Genomic DNA, 11,496 nt, shown 5'->3' with positions numbered 1-11,496 from the left:
AGGGGGCGGGGATAACCGGCAGAGCCCCGGCGGCGTGGCGGAGCAATCTTTCCTCCGCGCCGATATCGGGGCCTCTCCGGAGCGCCGCGGGGTTCCCCCGGCGGGCGAGGGCGGAGGGGAGAGGGGACTATTTCCCCCGGCGGCGCAAGGATCCTGGTCGGGAGGGGTGGTGTAGACCGCGGTGAGGGGCGGGAGGTGCCGGGCGGCCGTGGCCGCAGCCGCAGCGAAGGGGCTGCGCGGGAGAGGCGGGGGCGCGGGCGGGGGCTCGGCGGTGGGGCAGCGCCCGGGTGAGGCTGGGGTGGTGGAGCAGGGCCTGAGGGGAGCGGGGCCGGAGGGCGGTCACCTTGCGGCCGGGGCGGGGCTCTGGCTGTGGAAGGCGATGGCGGCCGCGGCCGGCGCGGTGAGCGGGCCGGCCGGCGGGGCTGCCTTCTGAGCCGCGGCCTTTGGGGAAGCGCTTCAAAGCAGGGATCAAGTCAGGCTGAGGGGATTGAGGACACAGGGAAGCCGGCATCAGAAAACGGGCGGCGTTGCAGGTGGTTCCAGGCGCTGCGGGGCGTGTGTGAAACGGTGCTGATTTGTCTTTCTAAATGCGCCAAATTATTTATTTATATGTATTTATTTAGCCTAATCCCAGTGTGTTACCAAGTGTTCAGGTGACACCATCCACTTCATATCAAAATATCCAGGTTTTAAGAGGGGAAAAAAAAAAAAAGGCTGAGATTGGCTCTGGTTAGAAGTTGAATTACAGACAGGGTAAGAGTCTTGTTACTTAATCTGGAGATGCGTTAGTCAGGTTTTGCTTCTGTCCAAATACATTTAATGTCATTGTGGCTGTACTTTAAGTATGTCTTAAGGATATGTTTAATGATGGAGTGATAGTTTGGCAATCTAGTTGCCTGATATATGGAAAAAAGTATAAACATAGCTGTTAAATTATCATTACTATATGTTGTTGTCAAGTCTCACGTTCCAGCTAAGACTGTCTGACACAATCTTTGTCACATCTCAGCCATTCTTCCCAAACTTTGCACTGGCAGCTCCCTGCCCCAAGTTGATTTAAGAGCGTTATCTAGAATGGCACAGCCGCTTTCTTATGGTGAGATTAAGGAAAGATGACTACTTGTGTCCCTCCTTGTGACTACTAAGTGTCCCTAGTGCTTTACAGTAGGATTGTAACATGATGCAGTTTACTATGTTTGCAGGGTGCTGCCACTTCAAGACATACTTGTCTTGAAGTTAGCCCAATATGGTCAAATTCTATACTTTTGAAAAAATTTCTGATTTACATGTGCTTCCTAGAATATGGCAGAAAAATACTGTCAACATTCTTTTTGCTCTGGGAATATCGTGGTCTTTGAAGAACCATCTTTGCGACAGCTTTTGGCAGCTGACCATTAAAAATGGGAGAAAACAAGCTCTGACTCCTGTATTCTTGTTGTTCTCTCTTTCCAAGAGTTGGAAAGAAAGTCTAGTAAGGCAAAGGTAGAAGCAAAGGTGGTTGGCTACCTGCAAGTGCCTCAACAATTGAGGGGAAAAAAAGCTGCAATGCGATCTCACATTTTAATGTACACAAAAGAATTCACATAAGAGAAAGCACTCAAAAAAACCAGAAACACAGGAAGATCTTCAACCAATGTTTGCAATTCTCTGACACAAAATCAATAAGAAAACTTGCAGGAAATTGGGCTTTGTTATTTTAGTTCTCCTAAAACTGAATATTTGAGGCTTTTTAGCTTTATTTTCTAAGGATGTGAGGTTTGGGCGTACGTGCAGCATTATGACTGCATATGTCTGTCAGTTCTCTAAACTGATAAAGCCACTGAAAATTTTAGTAAGCTATAACAGCTTTTGGGAATGCTAAACTGTTACAAGTGCTGTGAAGGTGATCCCCTGGAAGGAAGAAAGATTTATTGTCAGTATGGTTGGAAGGAGAATTGTCTGAAGAGCTTGCCCCTTTTTGCTTCTGTTATTCGTGTGGCTACTGTTAAAACTGCATTTCAGAGGTTACATTAAAAGAACATAGGTTCACTAAGTCAAGCACTGAAATAGTAGCAACTGGGTGCAGTGAGGTTCCTCAGTCACATTGAGTATCTGGGTGCTCCTGAATTAGATGTTGTACACTAAAGTAGACTGTTTCTCAGGTTGGTCCTGCATTTGTTATAGAAACTACATATAAGGAATTAGCTTATAATAATACCATATATATCCTTATTCTCAATTTTTCTTTCTAAACATAAACATAAACCCCAGAGGACAGCAAAGTAACCAGTATATTCAGAAGGTACGATTTGGGCCAGTCTAAAGATTTTTTTTTTTTATGAGCCCGGCAGTTTTTCGTTCTTGGAGGCAATGCATTTCTTCTTAAAAATTACTTCCCAAAGTCATAGATTCAGGGGGGAAATTTGTGTTTGGGCAGGAGGGGAGGGATTGCTGGAGTGCAAAGTGGATTGCAACAGAGAGGAAGGGAATTAAGGGATGGAGAGGTTGCAAACAGGTGAGGTGGAGCATTTGCTTCTTTTTTTTTAACAGAGTTGCTAAAAGGCTTTAGTAGAAATAGAAGCTCAAAGGGAAAGAGCTTCCACTATCCACGAATTAAATGAGCTTCAAACTCACATGGCTTCTGAGGTTGTTCCATGCAGATTTGAGGCCTCTTGCAGTTATCTTTCTTAGAACAGGTTCTTGGAATTCATTGCTTAAAATCAGGCTCTTAGACTGTGGACTCTTGCAATTTATTATTATGACCTTGCAGTGAGGGATAATGATAGTATTAACTCTCGGGTGGTGAGCTATGGGAAAGCAAAGACTGTTTATTCAGAACAAAATAATTTCTTAAAACACTAGATGTTTTCATATGCCCATATTACTATAGAATTGTTTAGGTCGGAAAAGACCCTTAAAATCATCAAGTCCAACTGTTAACCTAGCACTGCCAATTTCACCACTAAACCATGTCCTAAGCACAATATCTACCTGCCTTTTAAATACCTCCAGAGATGGTGACTCAACCACTTCTCTGAGTGGCCTGTTCCAGTGCTTGACAAACCTTTCTGAGAATAAATTTTTCCTAGTTTCCAATTTAAACCTCCCCTGGTGCAACTTGAGGCCATTTCCTCTTGTCCTATGGCCTGTTACTTGGGAGAAGAGATTGAGACCCCCAACTCGCTACAGCCTTCTTTCAGGTAGTTGCAAAGGGCGATAAGGTCTCCCCTCAGCTTCCTTTTCTCCAGGCTGAACAACCCCAGTTCCCTCAGCTGCTCCTCATAAGACTTGTGCTCTAGACCCCTCACCAGCTTTGTTGCACTTCTTTGGATGAGCTTCAGCACCTCAATGTCTTTCTTGTATATAATGTCCATCTCACCTATGACATTTCTAGCTCATAAAAGTGCTGCAGATCACATGCTTGGGCTTTTTATCTTATGGTGAAAGTTGTGTTTGGTTGTTGGTTTTTTTTGAAAGAGCATTTTGGCAGTTCCCAGGCTTGGGAATGTCACTTTATACCATTTAAAGTTTGTGTCTTTTTAGAAACAGTTCAAATGAATTCTTGTTGCTTCTTCAGAAAAATTACAAATGTATAACATGTTTTGTGTGAAACACAGAGAAAATGGGATGACCATGAGCCCCTTTAGCAATATCCAGCCTGGAAACTTGTGCTTCAATGTGGAGATTTATAATTTCCTTTGGTATGAATGTTTCATAAAGAAAAGTATGCTCTTTGTCTTCATAAACACATTAAGAAAAACATGTCTGGAATCAAGGTAATTTAAGATAAATTACACTGCTTGGAGTCTGTTCACTCCTTTGCTGGAAAATATATAGGTGTCATCTGTCAAGTAGTGTGTTTCGTTTATATTAAACACAACTTGGCCTGCTGGATGGTAAGTGGGAGGCTTAGAGTGGACAGGGTGAGATTTATTAGTTCTTTCAGACTGATGGTGCTTGCTGTGGTCCATTCAATATTCTTGAATTTTCCAAAGACTCCATGTTTTAGTGGAACCAGTAGAAGATGAGCACAGTCATGGATTTTCTACAGCTCTGGAAGGTCAGACCATTGGTCTCAAGCTGGGCACTTATTAGTATTTCTGAATTCTAGTATTAATGTTGTGTTAAGGTAGAAAATTTGTTCTATAACTGGTCTGTGAAATGCAACAATAAAACATTTGCTAAGTGACTTGCTGCTGTTAATATTCCCCACTTGAGACTTGAGATTTTTTTTCTTTGTTTGCTTTATTTTTGTAGTACTGTTTTCCAGTTGTAGGCTTTAAGAATTATCTGCTGTCCAAATCCCTATGGAATTCTTTTGCAGTTTAGTTAGCATCATAGAGTGCAGACTGTATAAGGACAGTCAGTAACTTATTCTTGGGAAATGGAGAAAATCATGTTGTATTTTCTTTGAGAAGTCTAAGAACTTCAGCAGTTGTAAACACTTTTCTGTCGTTGTTTCACCTCCCACCAGCTGATCAAATCATGCTCTTCTGAAACCTTTGCCAGAACTTGACTTAGGCTGTTTTATACAGTGTTGGTGGTTGATACGTTGAATGAAGCTGGGAATTTTAGGACTTGGTACTCTGTTAAAAATAGTATTTTGAAATGGTTTGTTGCACTGTAGGAAGGCTTATCCCAAAAGTAGCGTAATGGGTTAGTACTAACATCCATCTTGCTCAGCACTTTGATCCTGACAGTTACGAACAGCAAAGTCTACAGAGGAACTCATTTTCGGGCAGATGCCATAATCTCCATTCTGTCTTGGCAAGAAGCTATTCTTGGTCTTGTAAAGATTTATTGAAGTTCTGAAGTGTAAAGCTTATTATAATTTTGATTCCTTTAGATGTGTTATGAAAATATCTGTTCCATCCTTACGTATTTATAGGTTCTTGATTCAGTAACTTTCTATAGCAGTGAGTTCCGCTGACACTGTATGACAATTTTTTGTTTCTTCTAAAAGAAAATGGAAGATTTTAAAATATCCTCTTTTTCTTGACAGAAGGGACAGGTGTTCCTGAGCAGCCCTTTCAATCTCATTATTTAATTTCTCTACACTTAACCTAAATATTTGGCAAGCTGTACCATTTGCAGAATTTCAACAAAGAGCCCTCTTTAGGGCTCTGTGTCCAGTTGATTATTATGACACACTGTGGGAAAAGCTTGAGTTTAGCTGTTTTAGCCTTATGTTACGTAGGCAACTTGGGACAACAGGTCATTTCAGAAAGTCAGTTTACAGACATCATTTGACTACTTATGTTTGTCCCTATCTACTTCAAAGTAAATTTTGGTAACAGCTGGCAGTATGTCTTTGAATCATAACACTTGCATTCAGTATTGTCAGTGAAGTATCTCAATCTGTATATGAATAGCTCGTGTATGTGGCTGAAGTGGTGGCATCTCTTTACAAATAATTTGGGTTTAGGGCCAGTTATTTCCCACAGGAAAGAAAAAAAAAGGCATTATAATTGTTTTGTTAAGCTACTGTGCTTTTACTTTGTCCTGTCTTCCGCATATAGTTACCTAACCTACTTTTCATAGGACTGTTCAGTGGAAAGCAGAGCTCACCTAATTGATACTTAAAGCTGTTGGACTTCCGCAAGAAATGTAATTTTACTTCTCCTACATGGCATTTGGATTTTCTGTGTTAGTTTGGTTATTTAAAATGTAAAGCAAAACAACTGCTTTGATTTCATGCACTCAGTGAAATGTGTGCTAAACTTGTGCTTTATTCTTTCTCGTCAGGTTGTCCATTGCTGTTGTACCTGAAGAGGTGACCATTTGCTGTGAGTTAATGATGTTTATCTGCCCTCCTATTATGAAAGGAACATACTGTGCAAAATTTTCTTGCAGTTAATAGTACCAAACACTCACTTCCTTGAGAGAAATGTCCTTTAACACATACCAGAATAAAAAAAAAAAAAAAAACAAACAAAATGCTCTTGTACGTTACTATGTTTTGTGCCTAATCCTGAAAAGAGATAACCTTGCCCCAACAGTTTACTGTTTAATGAGGGTCCAGTCTGTGTGTAACCAACATTAGGAAAACCAAGGGAGAATAAGGGAAACAACAGTAATATGTTAATGTGAACAAACCAGGTCAAATTACTATAACCCTGTACTTCCCATCCATTTAAGTGACACAGTGTCATTGTAGGAGTAATCTTGAGGGATTTGAAAGAATTAAAGGTAGTAGTATTAAGCATCTCCTTTGAGGAAGGTGATACATCTTTGCATGTGAAAAAAAGGATAAAGAGTGGTGTAGTAACCAGTAGCGGCAGCTTGTTTTGCTGCATGTCTTGGGCCTTGCACTGTAATAACACTTTATGCTTCGACATACTGGCACCTGCTAAATTTTGTTCTCTATAGTTTATCATACCTGACTTCTTGTGGTTTAAGGGCAGGGGAGGTGTAAAGTGGAAAGTAACACTGACTGTGTATGACCAAAAGAAGGTTCCTGAGGTATTAGAAGAGTTTGTATTTTTGTTTTCCATCTCATGATTTCTATAGAAAAGTATATACTGTTTCTTAGAAATTCCTGTGTTAGGGAACTATGCTGGATTTTGGAGGTCTGTGTGGCTGAACTGTGCAGATACCAGAACATTATTGCTGTTCAAGTGTCATATCTTTTCCTACTGTAACTATTGTTTGGCTGATGTAATGATCCACAGTTCAAGTATGCAGTTTAGGAAGGATCAGTAGAAGTTCTGTTTTGAGAATATCTCTAAGATGGAGTTGCAAGCAATAAAAATATAATTGTTAATTTTTCTGAAAAGTGTTTAAGATTTATTTTCCCACATGGAAATTGTTATTATAATACCATTTCACTGGATTTTTCTATGTGTACAAATGGTTCTCTTAAGTCTGTTCTGTTAAAAAGCCCCAACTCAATGAACAAATCAATGTGTCTGGCTCTTCAGGTTGTGTTATGTAATGCTTTCAGGAGTGATAAGTCTCTCTTCTCCTGTCTGAGGCAGATAAAAACTACATAAATATAAAACTGAAATCCACAATCTTGCATTTGAGGGTATGGACATAAAGGGTCAGTCTACACTAGGAAAATTCTCCTTGGGAAGATTCAGCAGTTCACAGTATTTCTGCCAGAGTATTTTCACCAGGAGTGAAAACCAAAACTCAACCAATGTATTAAATACTCTTATACTGAAGGTGAGGTTTCAGGTTGCGCTCCAAGCCTGATGCTGGAGCTCCACTCCCTACTGATACTGCAGAACTGCCAAAGGTGTCTTTGATAGATGATGCTTCTGCTGGTGTTTCATGCATAAACGTTCACTTCTGACAAGCCTGTGTCCCACCGCAACCAAGCCTTCCCTAACTTCGTCTTCCTTTGTGCTATACACTGTATTTTGGTTGGGTGGCTGGAGATAGGTTTGGATATTATGGTGCATCTTTTTTAAAGAATGTCCTGATATTTCACTGTTCTGTGTGACTTTACATAGAAACTTTTGTGTCAATTAACTGGCAGCAGTTTTTTGCTTCACAGTAGTCAATGGAAGCACAAAAAGGAATCCTCTTCTATTTTTTTAAACACTTTGAGTTTCATAGAGCATCTATATTCATAACTGAACATCTTGTGAGCTCCTTATAAACGTGTAAAATGTGAGCTCCTTATAAACATTGTAACTAGCAGTGCCTGAGCTGAATATATTGTAAAAAAAATTAACCAAAATTAGAAAAGGCATAAAAAGCCCTCAGCAGGTATTCAAGTGTTTACAAAAATCAGTGGCCTGTCAGACTTTAGGGTCATGTGATATTTGTCACTAGGACTAGATATGAGACCACTGCCCACGAAGGTCCTGAGAAAAATGCTATTAAGGTAAGATCAAACTTCGAAAATGAGGGGTTTTGCTCAGTGCAACTGCGGAAGATAACAGTAAGAGGTGTTAGAATGAGAAAATCGGTGATCACTATATTTACATTTTAAATTTTAAAAAATGTCAGTACTAAGCTAGTTACAAAGTGGTTGGTGTTTTTTCCTTTTTTCTTTTTCTTTCTTTCTAGATTTGTGCTCATGAGTTTTTTGGCTACTTCTGCGTATCCCTCCCACTGTCAAAGAATGCAACAAAGTTCTGTCTGCAGAGAAAGCAAATACTGCAAGTAATCCAGCGTGTTGACAGGAAGATCAGTAAGTGGGAAATACACGATGAAATGTTAGACTCAGTAAAACTTTGAAATGAAGTGAGAAGAGTTTGGTTTGCTTTTTTTCCCCCTTCCCTGTTTTAGTTTTTTTTTTTTTTTTTTTTTTTTAAGAACAGGGTCGTGTTTTCTGTCTGTTGACAAACCTAAAATTGAAATCATACAAGCAGCAGATATGGTCAGTGAAGTTGTGAGGTAAGAGATCAACTTTATAAAATACGTAACTCCAAAACAGGAATTCTGAGCACGTGTAAGGCAAAAGCTATGAAATACAAACCCTGTGCAAGAAACTTATTCCCTGTGTTGAGTGTAGTTTTATACTGGGTACTTTTTGAGGTATGTTTCTTGGAGAGGTTACTGTGAAAGAGGCACTAGAGCTGTCATCACTGCTGTCAACTTTACAGGTAGGATGCTTCTGTCCAGAGAACAAGCAATGAGGTTTTTAGGACTGTTCTGCTTTTTAAATTAAACTAGAGAGTTAGGCTATACATTATAATTCGGGAAGTCTGACTCCATGTTATTTAGGGATTCTTCTTTGTATTATTTCATTCTTGGAAACTGCTGTACAGTAGAATCCAAGGTTTGTTCAGCAAGCTAATCACATGGTTTACATCAATGGCAGTGGCTAAAAAGGGGTGTTTTAGGGCCAAAGTAGGAAGAAAAAAAAAAAAAGAGATGGAAGACCTACTAGCTAGCGCAAGCATATTCCTAACTAGGAGTTACTTTTCTGACTCTGGGCCTAAACCAGCTAGTTTTTGTTCTTTGTACAGCATATTATGAAAATGTAGGATTAAAAGTAGCTTTTTCATATTGTTAAATCAGTGACTACTGGACCACAGTTGAGAGAGGAAAATGCAGTCAGTAACTTAACACAGTAATACAGCCTGCAGTGCTCCTTGCTGCTTAACAAAAACTGTCACCCAGAACTATGGGTTCCTAGGCTTGCTCTGGACAGGGCACAGATATAAAAATACTTATTAAAATTACTTAGTGGGGTCCCCTGCATTCTGTTAGAATTAGAGCAAGCTGCACCCAAGTTGCTTCAGTTTGCCTTGTTTTATATTGACCCAGACACAGGAGAAATGAAGCCAACTGAAGTACACAATAAAAATGTTAACAAAAAACCTACCAGACCTGGAACCAAAGAAACTGTGGTTAATTTCTTTTCCTCCTCTGGGTAATAACACTTCAGTGGGTCACTGCCTCTGCTTTGGGACTGAGAGACACCATGGGCAGGGCAGGGTTGAATCGAGAGGGCTGAATAGAGATGCCTGCAGTGAGGAAAATGGTGATAGTAGCTGATGTCCTAATTGGGGTCTGTGGGGACTTTTTTGTGTTGAGTTGTGGTTTTTTTGTGGGTTTTTTTGTTTGTTTTTGGTTTTTTTTTTGTATTTTTTTCTTTTTTTTTTTTTCTTTTCTAAATCTGGAAGGCCAGCATGCCACCTCTTGTTGAAATAAATGGAGATGGACATGCTGTCCAAATGGGGAATTTTTTTTTTCTATGCCCTTTTGAGCTGTTCTAAGAAGGAACAGTTCTTCCCTGTTAGCCCACACTCCAAATGTTAGATGTATAAATAAAAGTCTGGCTGTGTACTCTCATCAGTTTTATTTTGAGATTCTTTTTCTTCCATTCAGAACATAGGATTTTTTATTTTTCCATATTTGTTACCCATAAAAAGTCTGGAGAAAATTCAGTAGTTCCAAAACTGGAAAAATGTCTATGTATATTTTTTGACAAATTTGTTATGGCTAGTTGGAAATACTAAAATTTCTCAACTCTACAATCTACATCTACATCTACAATCTGCTGTGCAACTGGATATTTCTTTGAGTTAAAAGTTTCATTTGACTTTAGGCTGCAGAAATAATTGGACCTTTAGGAACTCAGGCTGAACTTTGCCAACATCTGGAGCATTTTGGTTAAAATTAGTTGTAGTAATAAATTGAACGGTTTCAGGAATATGCACAAGTGTTTTCCCAAATTCTTTCCTTTTGATAGACATGCACGTACTTGTTCATCTATGGACTTGCCTTAGTTTTAAGGTCTAACTTTTGTTTCTTTCTCATTGCTTTTTCCGTAAGACAACAAATAATGTTAATCACAAGCAACTAAGTATTCATGTATGTGTGTACTCAGATGGCGGCCTTAGCCTGCAGACTTCTGGGGATAAGAATTTCTAGAATAATAACTGCTTTATTGATTTCAATGTAAAAAAACCAATATAAATAAAATTATCATTGTTTTTTCCATCTTAATTTGGATTCAGAATTTCCTTTTGTGTTTAGCGTCTGTATGGCAAAGTAACTTCTGCATTACCTTCTTTAATTTGTTATGCTATAAATGAATGTATTTTATTTTGACAGGTTAGCAAAAACCATATGTTAGTATACAAATGGAACTCACTTTAAAGATTGCTTGTTCTTTTTATTTTCAGGCTTGGTGGTAGTTTGTTATAACTCTATTTTTTGACAGTTTACTTTTTCAACAAAGAACAAAAGGCAGTGTGAAAAACGGGTAGAAATCAAAAAGGCCTTGAAGAACAACGGTACTTTTCAATAGAAATTAATTAAATTTTAAGCATATGAGGCTTCCCTACCTACTGCGTTTCTTTACCGATGGGATGGTGTGAAAGTGAGAAGCCCCAAAGCACTGAGAGAGTCTAACAGCAAGTCTTGTGCAGCTTGGGAAGAGCTGGGTGTGTTCAGACCAAAAGGCGGCGAGAGCGAGCGGACAGAGGGCATCGCAGTAGCCCTGCCCCAAGTTTTCAAGTGCGTGAAGGGTTGGCGATTTTTGTGCCTGCAGAAGAAAGAGTTTTTACTAGCTTTAAAGACCAGCTGCAGATGACTTGGCAGTATTTTAGGGAAAGCTCTCTTATGAGATTTGTTGGATGTTGGAACAGATTACCTAGAGACGCTGTGTGGCTGACTACGGGGGAGTTTTTGAGGGAAGTTACAGTAGTATCTCTCAGGGGGGAACCTTGTGACAAGATGAAAGAAATGAGCTCTGTCCTGTTCCAACATTTTTATTTCATAGATGCCATGGGGTTTAATGACATTCCCACAAATTAGTGTCTGGAACTAATGTTTTTATTGATGATAGAGTTTTCAACATGTTTGTGTGTATCAACACTGGAAGTCACGGTCATGCTAGTAAATGGGTTGGCGTAAATACAGACTGCTGCCAAAAAGGGAGGTGTTTCAGCTGCCTTTCCTCATTCACCACCAGTGCTGGGTTTCTTTTCAGGCTGGTTTTCAATTCAAGTGGGGTGACAAATATGCACAGCTTAGATGAAGGCAAATCTGTCCTTTTTGCAGCAGCAGCTGCTGCTCAGAGTGACTGTGGAACAGTAGGTTAAGGCTCTG

The sequence above is a fragment of the Numenius arquata genome, chromosome 2 (assembly GCF_964106895.1).
Source record: "Numenius arquata chromosome 2, bNumArq3.hap1.1, whole genome shotgun sequence".
NCBI lineage: Eukaryota > Metazoa > Chordata > Aves > Charadriiformes > Scolopacidae > Numenius > Numenius arquata.
Note: the sequence above shows the minus strand (reverse complement) of the source record.